Source organism: Patella vulgata, chromosome 8 (assembly GCF_932274485.2).
Source record: "Patella vulgata chromosome 8, xgPatVulg1.2, whole genome shotgun sequence".
In the NCBI taxonomy this organism is placed as follows: Eukaryota; Metazoa; Mollusca; class Gastropoda; family Patellidae; genus Patella; species Patella vulgata.
In genome coordinates this window covers 8,234,643-8,252,669 of record NC_065886.2, presented here as the reverse complement: position 1 = coordinate 8,252,669, position 18,027 = coordinate 8,234,643, and the positions used below count along the sequence as shown (strand labels likewise).

Here is an 18,027-nt window from a genome sequence, read left to right as displayed (position 1 = left end):
TGAATATTTACCGAAACTTGGCAGGCAGAAAATATGTTCATTCAACCCCTCTTGGTCCATTCTAGACACATTATCAACAAACATGGGCAATAGGGGGGGGGGAGGGAGAAAGGGGAGAATTGCCATAAATACACGAACTAATTCGTGGGTACCGAGACGTGGTCTACCTCCAAATGCTACTACTTGCGTATACCTAGTAGGCTTGTTCTGTAGCTTTATTCTGCTACACATTCCTTGTTATGGCCGCCGGAGCCAAAGGTGGCTAAATGGGTAAGACTGGCTGGCTAGCCTAAAGGTTGCGTGTTCGATCCCTGCATTGGCCGAGAAGGTTCATCGGGATTTTCCGAAGTGGTTTCCTCTTGTTAATGGTGCAGACCCGAGGGCCTGACAAGGGCAGCTGTCTTGTCTTTCGGATGGAACGAAAAACCGAGGTCCCGTGTACACATTGGCGTGTCCGTAAAATATCCCTTGAAAGTTTGAATTCGATATAAGAGTAGGTCATAGTGCCGCTGCCCGGGCACAATTTCCCTCATAGCACACTGCATGCCGTATGCCTGTTTTCATTAGCCCAGTCGGGGTAGGACGTTAAACCCCATTTCATTTCATTTCGTTATAGCTGCCCAACGAACAGATAAGACTAGCATACAAAAGACATCGTTATCCTGGATACGAAAAACAATAACAAACGGGTGAGTGAAAGTGAAATGAAAGCTGTCGGTGCAGCACGTATCAGACCTGCACCGGAAGGAAAGTGTGGACCCCTTGCATGTTGCAAATCATGTTTGGTAATTCAGATATTGCATTGAGGAAATGATGGGAAACGGATATACGCCATATTATGCGCTAGGGCCTACTCTTATTTCTATCAAGGGTTCATTTACGTACAGCTAAGGGTAGCTAAGGGAGATCATGGACATTGTTATAGTGCCCCACTTTCACGATCTCCCTTCTTCTCACAAGGCCAACCTTTATGGACAACGATACACCACACTGGGGTGTGACGCTGCTACATTATCTTGACCTGCCACAAATAATGGCTTGAATCCAATTTAGCATATCTGAGATATTCTTGTGCGTAAAGTCCATCAGGAGGATCCACCTGTGTCGAATCTTGACGATTTGGATCCGAGATTACACCAGGAATGGAACAGATTAACGCAGGTTTTCATTACACTTTGTCATTCAGTCAATTAGGCTGGCGGATAGACGACTTGAAATGAAAAACATCTATGAACACGATTTGTTAGCCATATTTAAAACGTTAATATGAGGGGGATATCGTTTATTTACTGGATAATAATGAACATTTCATATAATTGGTGTTTTATTCTGACATTAATGATTTTTAAAGTGTGATGCTTCAACAAATTCCATCCATTGATTAATAATAAAACGGTCAAATTTAAATAATTTGTGATATAACAACTATCCTCTTTTTAAAAATATGTTAAATTTATTTTAAAGGAGCTAAATCGCTAACATTTGGGACCTAGAAATTGACAAAAGTGGGTCGCAACGCAAATAATACTGTAATATGAATGTATTTAAACTGATTTACATTCAATGGTTTCGGTTTTTACTCCAATTTCAAATCAGTTATGTTCGGCGAAATAAGCCAGCAGTCTCAAGCGAGTGCAAATTTCTAGCGTCTGGTTATTCCAGTCTACATACGCCGTTTGATTTGGTGCAATGTGTCTAGCCTCGTCCCTCGAGTCTCTTGTTACAACTGGGGCTGAAGCGCATTATGGTACACGATTCGTGTACCAATGGTAAAATGTTTATTTTGTCTTAAATATTGGGTATCAAAAGCCCATCTTTTTCCGGTAAGATCACAACATGAATGTTGATTTAATTTGACAAATAAATCGTGTTTTCAATGTTGAAGATTTTGGATGATATTGAGTTAGAGACTTAGCTACTTTGATGAACAATTGTTTCTTTATGTTAATAATTAAGATCCTTGAGACGTCAATGTTAAAAGCACCTTAGCAAATGTCACTGAAATCAAATTGGATGAAGTGACATGCTCAAAAGCTAGATTGGTTTCAGCGTGTTGGGTTCTCCACCATAATTAGGAAAACCAGTAATAACAGGGTGGTCATCTGCATCTGGAACTCCCAACTGGAACGTGTGTTCCGTTTCCCCGTCATCCATGTCATACGTTGCGTCCGGTATTATGTTGTTATGATCGTAAGTCGGATGATCTATATCGGTGTTAACTTTTGTTTCAGCAACGTTTAGTCTGAACTCGAGTTCATTATATCTATCTTCTTTCTGCAAAATGATGCTGAAAGAAAACAAATAAATATCAAACCTTTTTTTAAAACCTAACAATAAACAATTACAAGACAAATATAATAAGGTCATTTGTTTTAAAATATATTATTTATTTAACCATTCGTGGAAAACAAAAAATTTCATAAAAGAATAGCACAATGAAACTTAATGAATGGGCCTAACGTTTTACAAGTTTAAAAGATTCCAATTAAAATAGTCCAATATAGTAAAACTATTTAATGAATAACGTTATATAGTTTCAAATAGTCTTAATATGCTGAAATTATTTACACATAACAGTGGGGTGAAATAAGTAATAGCAATTTAAAGTTGAGATATATTTCGGACTAAAATTATTTTAGTCAAAGTACTTTTGATTGTGTATGGTGTTAAGCTCTATATTAATCTCGATGACCCAAGTAATATACTATACGTACCAGGAAAGTATAATGATAATTATTATTAAGATGAATACAATACCCCCAGCTGTACCTGAAATATTAAGGGTTAAATCTAGTAACAACGTGTATACCAAACAACTAGGTTTGTGTGTCGTATATATTTTGACAACATTATCGTTCTGTGGAATGGAGAGGCATGGGTGATCATTGAAGTTCAAAGGGAGGGAACTCTTTTTTAGACGCCCCATTTCTCAAGGCCTTGTTTCTGGACGGCGGTGTAAGGAGGCTGGGTAACCTAGGGACGGAAGCAATGGTAAATTGGAATTAGGGATTGTTTTGTTTTTGCGCCATAGCACCGGATTGATTGTTTTATGTAATAACTGAGATAAAATTGAGAATTAAATAAGAATATACCGAACAAAAACACGCTTTATTGCGTAAATCTGACCCGAATTAACCCAAGACCACAGCAAGAAACTATTCTCGTTTAGACAGCAACCTAATCAGATATTTAGGATAACGCTGACAGGCAATCAACTATTGATGTGGCTACAGGCGATCCTATAGACATGGGATGGTAGCCGCGACGTTATGATCCATATCGCTCGCGTTTGACGCAACCCCCAGCCCACTTCCCTCACACCTTGAAATTAAATAAAACGGGGTTTAACGTCTTACTTCTCTGCACCGAATGGTCTAAAAAAGAAGGGCATGCACCATACAAAGTGCTATGAGGGAAATTTTGTCTGAACAGCGGCGCTACGGCCTACTCTTATACTCAATTCCAACTGCCAGGGGATCTGTTACGTGCACGCCAATGTGTACACGGGACGTCGGTTGTTCGTCCCATCTGCTAACAGGTAACAAACTAGTCATTTGACCACAGACGACGCCAAAGACACGAATTTAGCCTGTCTCGAACTAATCACCATATGGTTGGCGCAATATATCCCGGTTGGAGCTGACGTGCCATAAAACAACATTTCATTCATTCATTCCAAAGACATGGATCATAATCATGATCTATTCCGTTTGCGTTCGACGCGCCCACCCGACCCGTCTCCACTCCCGACCCGTCTCCACTCCACACCCGACCCGTCTCCAAACCCGACCCGTCTCCACACACACAAACACACACCTTACCTATGTAGATAATCCAATCTTGTAGTGTACAACTTAAACGTATCGTTGTCGGTGGTAGTGTACGAACTGGTAGTAGTAATGGTGGTGTTGTTGACGTGTTGAGAAAATCTAATCTCGTACAATTAATAGCAAATCTTACATTTTGAACTGAAAAACATTAGTTTTCATTAAAAGTAGGTATATTTTTGTGAACATTAAATTTAATATTGAGGGTTGGTGGATAATTTAAATGAATAAAATAAGTGGGCGTGACCAAGTATTTACTCAAAATACGGCACCAACAAGGGGAGATCACCCTGGAAAATCCCGAGGCATTTTCTCAGCCACCAGCGGGATCGAACCCGGGACCTCCTGGTTGGCGAGGTAGCGCCCTACTCCCTGAACTAACGCGGTTCCACTGGTGAAGGTGTAGCTTGGGGTGGGGGTGTAGCGGGTGTGTGTGTGTGTGTGGGGTGGGGGGGGGGGTAACCTTTGATTAATTGCATTGAACAAAGGTTGTTTTTTCAGCAGGGGCAGTAGAAGAATACAAGGATCTTGGAACCGTTTTGTTTTATATTTTATGAAGCTACGTCTCTATTCTTTGGAGCCTAAAATGGGCCATATCAACTGCTTTGTTCGTCGAAATCCGCGAGCAGTCCAGACTAAATGGCAATCGCTCGCACCTGGTTAGTTCAGTCTATATCGAAAGTCCTATTTGTTACATTTCACTGACGTTTAGCCTCATCCGCCAAGGCGCTCGGGAGCATAGAGTACACGCCGGTGCGTACTGGTTTTGAAGTTGTTCACTGTGTCTTAAAGGACAATATTGGTGTCAGTCATTATAAAATATGTGATAGAGCTCGTTAAATACATCCCAAATATAATTTTAACACAGAGATCATTGCTACGGGAGATGTCTAACAAGCACGTGAAGAAACGGGATTTAACGTCAAACATGACAAACATAAGTTGTCCATCTATATAACTGACTGAAGTAACGAGCGGTAACAGACAGAAGATCGAATTTCATTTCACTAATAATTCCGTTGTGTTAAAATTATATTTGGAATGTATTTAACCAGTTCTATCACATATGTAAAAATGACTGACACCAATATTGTCCTATTATATTTGATTTCAAGATCCCAAATTTTCACAGTTATTTAGCAACATTGATTGGAATGACCAAGACATGGGGGTGGGGGGCTAAGTGGGTACGACGCTGGCTCGCTAGCCTGGAAGTCGGGTGTTCGATCCCTGCATTGGTCGAGAAAGTTCATCCAAATTTTCCGGCGTGGTTACCACTTGTCAGTGATGCAGGAAGGAGGGCCTGACAAGGACAGCTGTCTAGTCGATCGGATGGAACCAAAAACCGAGGTCCGTGTACACATTGGTGTGCACATAAAAGATCCCTTGACAGCTGGAATTCGATATAAGAGTAGGCTGTAGCGCCGCTGCCCGGGCAAAATTGCCCTCATAACACACTGTATGGCGTATGCCCGTCTTCATTAGCCCAGTTCGGAGCAGAACAGTAGGATGTTAAACCTCATTTCATTTCCGGGGGCGAATGTTAGGTCCTACCCTGGCGACACCAACTATCACTACGCCACAGTATTGAAGCCGTTTCTTCCAACAAAAACACACCCTTTCAGTTATTGGAAGATGGGAATACATACTTACTAGATGCTCGGGACTCCACTCGAATACAAAAGTTTGGTGACTCATACGATTCTGAAACCTCGCGTTTAAAATGCAACTTGATTATGTCCCCTTGTTTAACATACATAAAGAAAGGGTTAAGTTTATTGCACGTAAACGTTACTGGAGGACCCGTGTGGGTGACGTCGACACTATATCCACATCTGTCAATACCGCCTGGACTGTCCACGCTCGTCATGTAAGAGTTATCTGACCTGTTTACCACTCTGACGTCACAGTAACACCCATCACCGATCCTGTCATCAACTAGTATATTGAGTTCGTTTAAAGCTGTGAAGTCACTACAAACTGGACCTGGATATTAAATTTACATAATACTAAAATCGTCATAAATATTTCTTATTTAATTATCCCCTCCCAACCCTTCAACATTTAAAACAACACAGTTCGAAAATACGGATTGCGATGGACATATCTTTCAATTTGTTTTACTTATGTTTAAATTAAATGCCCATTCTTTCAATATCATTTCATTTCATTTCAGATTTTGTTTAGCGCCATTTGTTTTAGCCATAGCACGTGCGCGCTGTATCATAAGGTCTGCCATTGAGTCAACTGGTGTGATTTCGATTTCCCTGTTGTACGTGGCAAGGAGTAGGGTCGCCTGTTCAACCTCGTGGGTTTTCTCCGGGTCCTCCGGTTTCCTCCCACCTCTAAAGACCCCTGCGCACAAGCGAATTATTGAAATAAAATTTAATCATGTGTTAGTCCCGAAATGACCTAGTTTGTGTCGAGTGGACGTTAAACCCAATTTCCCCCCCCCCCCTAAAACATTTGTATTTCTGTATTAATAAGTTTTAATGAAACTGCCTTACCTCTGTCTATGAGAGATGGGCAGCCTTCACCTAAAACAGAAGGAAATATTATATTATTTCTCATGCATAGAGCAGTATAAAATATATATTTCTTTCTACAAATCATAGGAATCAGAGTTAAAGGGCGTTAACTCTAATTTGATCTATACTAATCAATAGAGATTTAGCTCCTTTAAACTATGGTTCTATGATCACCGCTGTGTGGTTCATTAATATATACCTATTGCGTGGGCGTTGGGGTGGGGGGATGACCGAATGGTTAGTGCGTGCACATTGTATCATAAAGTCTGTCATTGAGTCAACTGGCGTGGTTTCAATTCCCCGTTAGTACGTGACAAGGAGTAGGGTCGCTTGGCCAACCTCGTGGATTTTCTCCGGGTCCTCCGGTTTCCTCCCACTGCTAAGGACCCCTACGCACAAGCCAATTATTGAAATAAAATTGAACCATATGTAAGTCCTGAAATGACCTAGTTTGTGTCGAGTGGACGTTAAAGTCTCTCTCTCTCTCTCTCTCTCTCTCTTGTTCGTGATGCTGCCTGTTTGGTAAACATCAGTACACGATCTAGGGACAAATATCCCTGGCCTCCGACATTTCGGATTGAGTACAATAACAAGAGCTCCATTGGATGACCGAGTGACCGAGGGATTCAAGTTTAGATTTGAAAATAAGGTCATTCTTTACGCCCTTATTCGGTCCACAGTGGGGGGGGGGGGCAATTTTGACTTCAGTTTGAACTCAGTTGGTGGACATCTATATGTGGATAGTACCACAACTTCGTCATTCATAGGTTAGGGACTGTTTATCTTTAAAAGGGATTTCCCTCATAGCACACTGTATGGCGTATGCCCGTCTTCATTAGCCCAGGTTAGGAGCAGAACAGTAGTACGTTAAACTCCATTTCTTTTCATTTCATTTCTTTAAAAGGGGCTGTAGGCTTGGAACTTGTTTTTTAGCGTAATATTTCCTTTGACTATTTTAATAAATTTTTTATTTTGTGATTCGGCGGCTGTGAATGAACACAATTTCCATTACAACCGTGACCAGGATAACCGATGCAGCACGGACGCTAAACGGGGGTCTTATATCAAAGGGTACTTACCACAGCAATATGAAAATAGGTCAACCCAAACTAAAACAATTATTAAACTTTCATAACAGGAATACATTTTGTTTCTTTCGTGTTCATTAAATACTAGTTAACACAGACAAAATATTGAATTATTGTCCGTTATGACACATTAATATCAGCAAATATATCAGATATCTATTAGAACGAATTGGAACGGTGTTAAACATCTATTAGAAACGGTGTCAAACATCTAATAGAACGAATTAGAACGGCATCAAATATCTTTTAGGTAGAATTGGAACGGTGTTAAACATCTATTAGAACGGTGTCAAACATCTAATAGAACGAATTAGAACGGCATCAAATATCTTTTAGGTCGAATTGGAACGGTGTTAAACATCTATTAGAACGGTGTCAAACATGTAATAGAACTAATTAGAACGACATCAAACATCTTTTAGGTAGAATTGAAACGGTGTTAAACATCTATTAGAACGGTGTCAAACATGTAATAGAACTAGTTAGAACGCCATCAAACATCTTTTAGGTAGAATTGAAACGGTGTTAAACATCTATTAGAACGGTGTCAAACATGTAATAGAACTACTTAGAACGACATCAAACATCTTTTAGGTAGAATTGAAAGGGTGTTAAACATCTATTAGAACGGTGTCAAACATGTAATAGAACTAATTAGAACGGCATCAAACATCTATTAGAACGAATTGGAACGGTGTTGAACATCTATTAGAAACGGTGTCAAACATGTAATAGAACGAATTAGAACGGCATCAAACATCTATTAGGATGAATTGGAACCTTGTTAAACATCTATTAGAACGAATTAGAACCGTGTTAAACATCTATTAGAACGAATTAAAACGGTATCAAATATCTATTATAAAGAACAACATCTGAATATACAATTACAACTATCCTATAATACCATTATCATGAACGAAGTCAAAAGTTCAATAGACAACACCTTCCACAAAACATAACACAAGCAGTACAAATACAAATATCCTTTATGAAGTCCACAGTTTATAACACAAATTTATCCTCAAGGTACGGTTTTGTTAGATGATGAAAAGATGCATTAAGATTTAATCCTTCTCGCACAGCCTAAATGTTTTTCTGTATCACCCATAAATTACACAATTCACAACAACAACGGAAGAATAAAACGTAGCCTTTATCGATTAATATGCTACTGAATCCAAGTGACATCTAGTATACATTTAGCTGGAATTTGTCTTAATTTATATTGGGGATCACACTTCTTTAACTGCACCTTTTCAAACAGTATAAAATGTAAACTTTATCAATTAAGCCATTATGCCACTGAACCCAAATGACATTTAGTTGGAATTTGACTTCTTTAAGTGCATCTTTTAAACAGTATACAATAAACTAGTAGAGACTATTACCCACAGTGGCAGCTTTTAAATAAAGTGTTTGCTGAATATAATCGCAATATACAGTAAAACTCCATTAATGACGTAATAATTGGAAGTAGATGGTGAATATAAAGAGCTAATTAGTCTATAATCATCTATGTAATTAGTTTAATTATCGTTGATAAGGATAATTAATACCACAATGTATATAAATATTAATAGTTTCTTTACAAAGCTAGCTAACCGAATTAAAGACATAAATAAAGCAATCTAAATACAGAGGTTTGTGTGCAGTAGAATATTAAGTAGGGTGGGGCGCACACCATAAATATTATTGGGGTGATATTATTTTCGTTACAACGCAAGCTAACCGAGTCACCGAGGGGTGGGGGGGGGCACCAGATCCGATCCTCGAATTTTTTTCATAACCCTTGCACAGGTGTATACTGAATTCACTCGATGACCCTGATCTTGCACTTAAAATACACATGTGACGTCATCCTTTGATGTTGGCGTACCATTATTTCCAATAATGTACGGGCAACTTGCCAATCGTACATTATCTATACTAGATGAAATATTTGACTCGCGTGACGTATTTCATTGAAAAGCACGTACGGGATAGTGTCTGTATTTTAAGTTGTTTAATGGTCTCGAGCTAAAGACATTGCGTAATATATTGAAACATCATTCGGCTAACGCGTCGCGCAGTATCAATATATTACGTAATGTTTCGCCCTCAACCAATAAACCATACATAATGGTACTTATTTTATTACTACATACTGAATTCACTCGGTGTCCCTGATCTTACACATAATGGTACTTATTCACTTGGTGACCCTGATCTTACATATAGAGGTACTTATTTTATCACTACATACTTTAAGCACTCACTCAATTTGTGTCTGTCATTTTGTTTTGTGTACAGTCTAGTTTTGTTATAATTGTCTATACATAATGCATATATCAGTTTATATTATTCAGTCTATTATAGACACAATTCACAAATATTATAAAGTGGGCCAGTTTTTGGACCATGGTCCTGTTTCTCGATATCTTAACTAAGGATAAAATCCAATTTTAGTAGATACTTCAATTTTGATTGGCTAAGCTCTATTATTAATCTAATATTATCCAATCAAATTATTAAAATTTGTTGCTGTGTCTGTAGTGAAAAGCGTGCCGTCCGGGCAAAGTGGCCAGAATTAACATTGAAGTGAAATGAGCGTTAAATGGTGGTCTGCATCCTATATCAGCACAAAATAGCGTTGTCTCCCTTCCAACCAAACTTCTGCTGAAATAAATTTGTTAGTCGTTTTCAGCATTCGACGCTGATGCAGAGGGAGCGGTAAGTGCATATTAAACACGTCTGCAGAAAATAGGAAAGTCTCCCGGGATTACCAATTTTTCCATTCTAGTTCACGTAGGCAATAAATTCTTCACTTTAGTTAATTTCATGGTAGATAAATTCCAGAATGGTTCAACGAGGCAACCACCGAATAAACCATATTTACTATAGGCGTCAGAATGTCCAAATAAAGTAAAAACAAACCCGTGGCGAAAGACAATTGTAATAAAAATTTAAAGGATATTGTTATTTATGAATACAGTGTTTACGAATAAAGATTACTTCGTAAATACTGTATTAATTACGATTACCTATTAAAAATTGTATGTATGAATTACGATTATCTCGTTAATACTGTATTGAGATTACCTCGTAAATACTGTATTTATGAATTACGATTACCTATTAAATACTGTATTTATGAATTACGATTACCTATTAAAAATTGTATTTATGAATTACGATTACCTTGTAAATACTGTATTTATGAATCACGATTACCTTGTAAATACTGTATATATGAATCACGATTCCCTTGTATATACTGTATTTATGAATTGCGATTTTCTCGTAAATACTGTATTTATGAATTACGATTACCTCGTTAATATTGTATTTATGAATTACGATTACCTTGTAAATACTGTATATATGAATCACGATTCCCTTGTATATACTGTATTTATGAATTACGATTACGTCGTAAATACTGTATTTATAAATTTCAATAACTTCGTAAATACTTTCGAAGTGTTGATGAATTAATCTTAACTCTAGCTCAATGGAGCTACCAAACATACCTTGTGCTTGTTAATTATACAGACTTTCCAAATGAACAGTTGCCATAACACTAAATACTGTGATTACGATGTTCAGGATACCGATTATCCCAATAACAAGTTACAATCACCCCGACCCCAAATACTGTGGTTACGACTAAAAAGTAGTCCGAGTGATGTTACGGATACCGATTAATCTAATAAAAAGTTACAATCACCCCGACCCTAAATACTGTGTTTACAACTAAAAAGTAGTCCTTTTAGGATACTGATTATTCCAATAAAAAGTTACCCAAACCCAGACCCTAAATACTCTGGTTATGAATAAACTCTTTTAGATTGAAACCACACTTTAATGAGTGAAGCTGTCTCAACTAATTACGAATAGATTTAAATTAAATTGACTTTAAGTACATATAACTCTTTTATTTTCATTCTGTGATCTCTTTCAGCTTACTAACCATATGGAGAGCAGCAACTCACGTATTTTGCAACCCTGATCCCCTGCCCTCACCACACACCCTCACCACACACACTCTGATCCCATGTCTTCACCACACACCCTTTGATCCCCTTCCGATAACGGGTTATTTCCACCCATGAATTGTTTTTTGTGTGTGTGTGTGTGTGTTGGGGAGGGGCGGGACTGTGCTTTTCCCTATATCACGTCGCAATTTGAGAGAGAGAGAGAGAAATGGGGGTTAACGTCCACTCGACACAAACTAGGTCATTTCGGGACTAACATATGGTTTAATTTTATTTACATAATTCGCTTGCGCGTAGGGGTCTTTAGCAGTGGGAGGAAACCGTACAACCGGGGATTCGAAACCACGCCAGTCGACTCAATGACAGACTTTATGATACAGCGCGCGCACGCTAACCATTCAGCAGAGGGTGTGTGGTGAAGACAGGGCGTCAGAGGGCAAGGGATCAGGATTGCAAAACACGCGAGTTGCAGCTCTCCATACAGTTAGTAAGCTTAAAGAGCTCACAGAATGAAAATAAATAAGTTATATGTACTCCAAGTCAATTTAATTCAAATCCATTCATTATTAGTTGAGACAGCTTCACTCATTAAAGTGTGGTTTCAATCTGAAAGAGTTAATTCATAACCAGAGTATTTAGGGTCGGGGTTTGGGTAACTATTTATTGGGATAATCGGTATCCTAAACATTACAGGGACTACTTTTTAGTCGTAACCACACTATTTAGGGTCGAGGTGATTGTAACTTTTATTGGGGTAATCGGTATCCTAAACATCACAAGGATTACGTTTTAGTCGTAACCAGAGTATTTAGGGTCGTGGTTTGGTTAACTTTTTATTGGAATAATCGGTATCCTAAACATCACAGGGACTACTTTTTAGTCGTAACCACAGTATTTGGGGTTGGGGTGATTGTAACTTGTTATTGGGATAATCGGTATCCTAAACACCACAAAGACTACTTTTTAGTCGTAACCACATTATTTAAGCCTGTTTTCCACGAGATTTTTGCAAGACATTTACTCGCAACTAGCAAGCAAGAAATGGGTCAAACATTAGATCAGTTTCTTCAAAAATTAAAAGTATTAGCTTTTTGGGTTTGTCATAGGCTGCCTCAAGTGTTTCCATTGCAGTATTAAAGCTATTTATATCGGCAATCGATCTTCGGCTTCTAACGTTCTCGAAAGTCCGTTTCCAATGTCGCCATGACTTTGCTGCGTCGGGAGAGTTTGGGTCCGTATCGATACGGTCCGGTCTAAGATGTCGATCCATTTCTAATAGAATACTTCAAGTTGATTAAATTGTCATAGATGTGATTAATAAGACGAATGATGATGGCTTTTATAAGCTTTAATCAACTTGAAGGAAGCATGGCAAAATCACAAGTCAAAAACGGCGGAAGGTCAAGGACGCAAATAGCGCCACCTGAAGTACTTCCGTCAATAACAAAACGGAAGTAGAATAGTAAAACAACGATCAATAATTATCACATCTACTTTCCAGCTGGCACAAACAGTACCGATATTGACGGCGAAACTCAACCTGACGTTCAAGAAGCCGAGTCTTCCAGCTTGGGGTAAACTAGAACAACGATCAACAGCAATGATCCGAATGAAGCTATGAAACAAAGAATGATCGAAACAATCGCTTGTGTAGTGGAAAATGCAAGCGCAATTGCTCGAAATCTTTCGCGGCGAAAAAATTCTCTTCGCGCGAAAAAATACGCCTAGTGGAAAACAGGCTTAAATAATGTGGTTACGACTAAAAAGTAGTCTTTGTGGTGTTTAGGATACCGATTATCCCAATAACAAGTTACAATCACCCCAACCCCAAATACTGTGGTTACGACTAAAAAGTAGTCCCTGTGATGTTTAGGATACCGATTATTCCAATAAAAAGTTAACCAAACCACGACCCTAAATATTCTGGTTACGACTAAAACGTAATCCTTGTGATGTTTAGGATACCGATTATCCCAATAAAAAGTTACAATCACCTCGACCCTAAATAGTGTGGTTACGACTAAAAAGTAGTCCCTGTGATGTTTAGGATACCGATTATCCCAATAAATAGTTACCCAAACCCCGACCCTAAATACTCTGGTTATGAATTAACTCTTTCAGATTGAAACCACATTTTAATGAGTGAAGCTGTCTCAACTAATAATGAATGGATTTGAATTAAATTGACTTGGAGTACATATAACTTATTTATTTTCATTCTGTGAGCTCTTTAAGCTTACTAACTGTATGGAGAGCTGCAACTCGCGTGTTTTGCAATCCTGATCCCTTGCCCTCTGACGCCCTGTTTTCACCACACACCCTCTGATCCCCTGCCATCGCCACACACCCTCCGATAACGGGTTATTTCCACCCATGAATTGTTTTTTTTGTGTGTGTGTGTTGGGGAGGGGGCGGGACTGTTCTTTTCCCTATATCACGTTGCAATTTATTGATGCTTTTATTGACACCTATAGAGGGCAATGTTCAACACGTTGATATGTATTATAAACTGTTTCGTACACCCCACCCTACCCACACCTTCGGTATTTCTGATAAAATAGCATCCAGAATCTTGCATCTTGTCTCTGTTTTGTGTGTGTGTGAGCGAGAGAGAGAAAAGAGAGAGAGGGAGAGAGATGGGGTTTAACGTCCACTCGACACAAACTAGGTCATTTCGGGACTAACATATGGTTTAATTGTATTTCAATAATTAAATAATTCGCTTGCGCGTAGGGGTCTTTAGCAGTGGGAGGAAACCGGAGGACCCGGAGAAACCCACGAGGTTGGACAGGCGACCCTAATCCTTGTCAAGTACAACCGGGGATTCGAAACCACGACAGTTGACTCAATGACAGGCCTTATGATACAGCGCGCCCGTGCTAACCATTCGGTCACCCCCCCCCCCCTGTTTTGTATTAAGCAGGAAACTCAAGCACGAACTTTCCATCATCTTAAAGAATAATCTAAACTTTGGAAATGTAGTTTTTGATTGGAATCAGACGGCATGGTAAGCTCGGGAATCCCTAAAGAAGTTAATATTCCCGCGTAGTTCGTGTGTGTGTGTGTGTGGGGGGGGGGGTCCTTTTTTCAGTTTGGGGGCCATATATTTTAGTTTGGGGGCCCTTTTGATGAATTGGTAAGATTGCAACACGCTAACTTTGGGGCCCTATTGTCAGTTTGGGGGCCATATATTTTAGTTTGGGGAGGTTCGTTTGGTGAATTGGTAAGATTGCAACACGCTAAATTTTTGCATAATGTTCAAACATCAGGATATACTGTTGAAAGCACCATTTACAGTCAGTTTTGCAACCAAAAGAGATTCGTGTGTCAGGGTGGGGACACCTCACGGAGTTAGGCTCAGAGACCGTCGCGGAAGGGATGACGCATTATACAAGACGGATAACATATTTTTTTAAAAAAAAACCCACCTCTTTACGCAAAAAAACCCCCAAACAAACAACACAATAATGTAAAATATCGCCAATTTGTTATTTCAAACATAATATGCAATTATCATTTCAAGAACGGCAGGTATAATACTATCAATTAGGTAGATTTCCCACAGCGATAAACTGTTAGCTACGTAAACCCTCTCCAACTGACGTATCGAGGGGATTCCCCACCGCGAAAAACTCATTATCATCTGATGTTTATTAAGGTTAAGTGACTGTATTTTAATTTAAGGTGGAAGACTAACTAATATGTTGACGGAAATCCTCCATATGTACAGCTGTCTTTTATATACAGTTTAAAGCTGCCGTATCCTATTTATTCTAGGTCATGTAGATTAATCAAATACGATAAGATTTTATATCGACACTTGACATTACTTGAAGACTTTAAAGTGCCGTAACTAGCTCAGAGCAACAAGGGAGGCGGGAAGTGTTCCCAGGGGTGCTGTAAAATTGCCGGAAAATGTATATCTTTTTTCTTATGGTCGACAATCATTTCACGGGGGGGGGGGGGCCTTTGTCCCCCGCCCCCATAGTTACGGGCCTTGGTGGAAGTGAACGTATAACCTTAGGAACGAACGAATGCTCTTACAGAATGCACCGTCTTCATTAGCCCAGTCGGAGCAGAACAGAAGGACGTTAAACTCCATTTCATTTCCCAGTATTTGCTTCCATATTAAAATAACCCACGAACATTAATGTTTGCTTATGAAACTTTAAAGATAATCACAGTTATAATTATGTTTAAAATATGTTAGAATAATTAACTTGTCATAACCTAAGCTGGGTAATACTTTCATTGCCTGATCGACTTATATATTAACATGCACTTTATGGCTCACGTATAAAAAAAACACGGTCTGTAGACATCTGTTATAGACATACCATCATCCACAAAAACCACATGTTTAATACTTCATCGAGGGAGAGATGGGGCTTTAACGTCCACTCGGGTCGATAAATCAAGCTGTTGAATGGAACGGCGTCTAGTCGTTAGGATGGGACGATAAACCAAGCAAATCAAGATGTTAAACCCCATTTCATTTATAAAATTCTGAACACAGAGACGCGTTACTCAAGGAGAAAGCCAAAATCAAGCTATTACCTAATTTGTGCGAGCCACGGAGGCTAAGTGGGTAAGACATTAACCTAGAGGTCGCGGTTTCGGTCTCTGTGTGGCCGAGAAAGTTTCTCGGGATTTTCCGACGTGGTTTTCCCTCCACAGTGGTGCAGGACAGCGGGCCTGACAAGGACAGCTGTCTAGAACATGTAGTTTGGCTGGTACGAAAACCTGAAGTCCCCTGTATACATTCGCGTGCACGTAAAAGAACCCTTGGCAATTGAAATTCGAAATAAGAATAGGCTATAGTGCCGATGCCCGAGCAAAATTTCCCTTATAGCACACTGTGTGGCATATGCCCGTCTTCATTAGCCCAGTGGAAGCAGAACAGTAGGACGTTAAACCCCATTCCATTTCATTTCATTTACATAATTTCCGTGCGATAGTTTCCTACTACAAAACAGTTATCTAACTGTTATATATGGATGTAGCTGTGTGGAAAGTGAAACAATTGAACGAGTTCGTTAGTCCCTATAGATAATTTACGTTTGTCTACGTCATAGAACACAATTCTTCGCCAACAAACAATACCTGATTAATTTCCACCTGCCTTAGGTAGTAGTTTATGTAGTGTAATTAAGGTAAAGCCGTTCACTAATTGTTATTACTAACACAGATAATGTCAAGATGGCGATTAAACAGCAGACGAACACAATATGACGTCATTTTATGCAATCGTTAAACGACTAACGATTAGGGCCGCTTGGAAAAGACAATCGACTTCAAGTGACCATTGTCTCCCTTGAACCAATATTAACCCTGTCTGTTTCACCATGATGGTTATATTTGTCTGTACGGAATTCCTCGTCAGTTGTCATCTAGACTTGTTAAATATGTACTTATCGTCTGATGGGAACAGTGTAATTATTTGGTAATTAGCAGACTTTATTTAACGTCCGCTTCAAGAATTAAGCTATATCGAAGAGAGAGAGAGAGAGAGAGAGAGAGAGAGAGAGATGGGGTTTATTTCAATAATTCGCTTGCGCGTAGGGGTCTCTAGCAGTGGGAGGAAACCGGAAGACCCGGAGAAAACCCACGAGGTTATATCGAAGATAAGATTGTCATTTGACATGTCAGTTTTTTGCTAAACCAACCGTGTGTTGGGGCTGGTTAATGGTCATGATATTGTAGGGGTGGTGGGTAGGTGACCGAATGGTTTAACGCGTGCGCGTCTTAGATTATAAGATCTGTCATTGAGTCAAGTGGCGTGGTGTCGATTCTCCGCCTGTACGTGACAAGTGATTTCCTCCACAGCTAAAGACTCTTAAGCGCAAGTGAATTTTTGAAATACAATTGAATCATGCATATGTTTTTCCCGAAATGACTTTTTGTGTCGTATGGACGTTAAACTCTCCCTCCCAGAAGCCAGAAAATCTTATTTATACAGCCAGCGATATACAAGGCGCCCTTTTTTCGTACGACAGTACGAATTCTATGACGACGGGGTGAACATACAACTGTCCCGACTACACTCACATCCCTAGCACTGCACACGTAACCATAGAAACTGTGTTGACTAAATTCAATATCTTGCCTAAAACAACTGTCTTCATCAGATACACGATGTCTACTAAAGAATAACTACATGGACAATTGTGATAGATAGTCTCTTTTGGTCAGCGCTCTTTTAGTTATCAAACACCTGTTTTGTCGAATAATCTACCATTTAGTTTAAGATGTTGTACATCTCTATATTCTTTTATAAAAACAACCTAAAACACATTTATTTAATCAGGCTTTTAACTGACTCTGTATACAATCGTTAACATGTCCATAATCTTGTTGTTTATTTATGATTACATTGTCACTTTGTAAAGCGTCCCTGAACATGTTATATGCAAGGGCGCACTATAAATATCCTGTAATAATAATAATAATAATAATAATATAATGCAACATTATATTATTATTATACAAAACAAATACCCGTTTATTATATAGTTTTCTATATAGCCTATTTAATATTATTTAAAATATTAAACCGTTTGGTAAAATTCATAAATCTGTATTTGATATAAGTATATGCTTTTTAAAT

At 38.9% G+C, this 18,027-nt stretch overlaps 1 long non-coding RNA gene across 1 annotated transcript; it reads right to left on the bottom strand.

Annotated features, from left to right (window-relative positions):
• Window positions 1-1,265: 1,265 nt before the first annotated feature.
• On the bottom strand, window positions 1,266-8,781 carry LOC126831021 (uncharacterized). The gene is made up of 6 exons (XR_007684094.2): window positions 7,435-8,781; window positions 6,335-6,364; window positions 5,481-5,813; window positions 3,822-3,968; window positions 2,715-2,769; window positions 1,266-2,287 (listed from the first exon to the last, which is right to left on the bottom strand). It is a non-coding gene; the product is annotated as an uncharacterized LOC126831021 (long non-coding RNA).
• Between the last annotated feature and the right edge of the window lie 9,246 nt (window positions 8,782-18,027).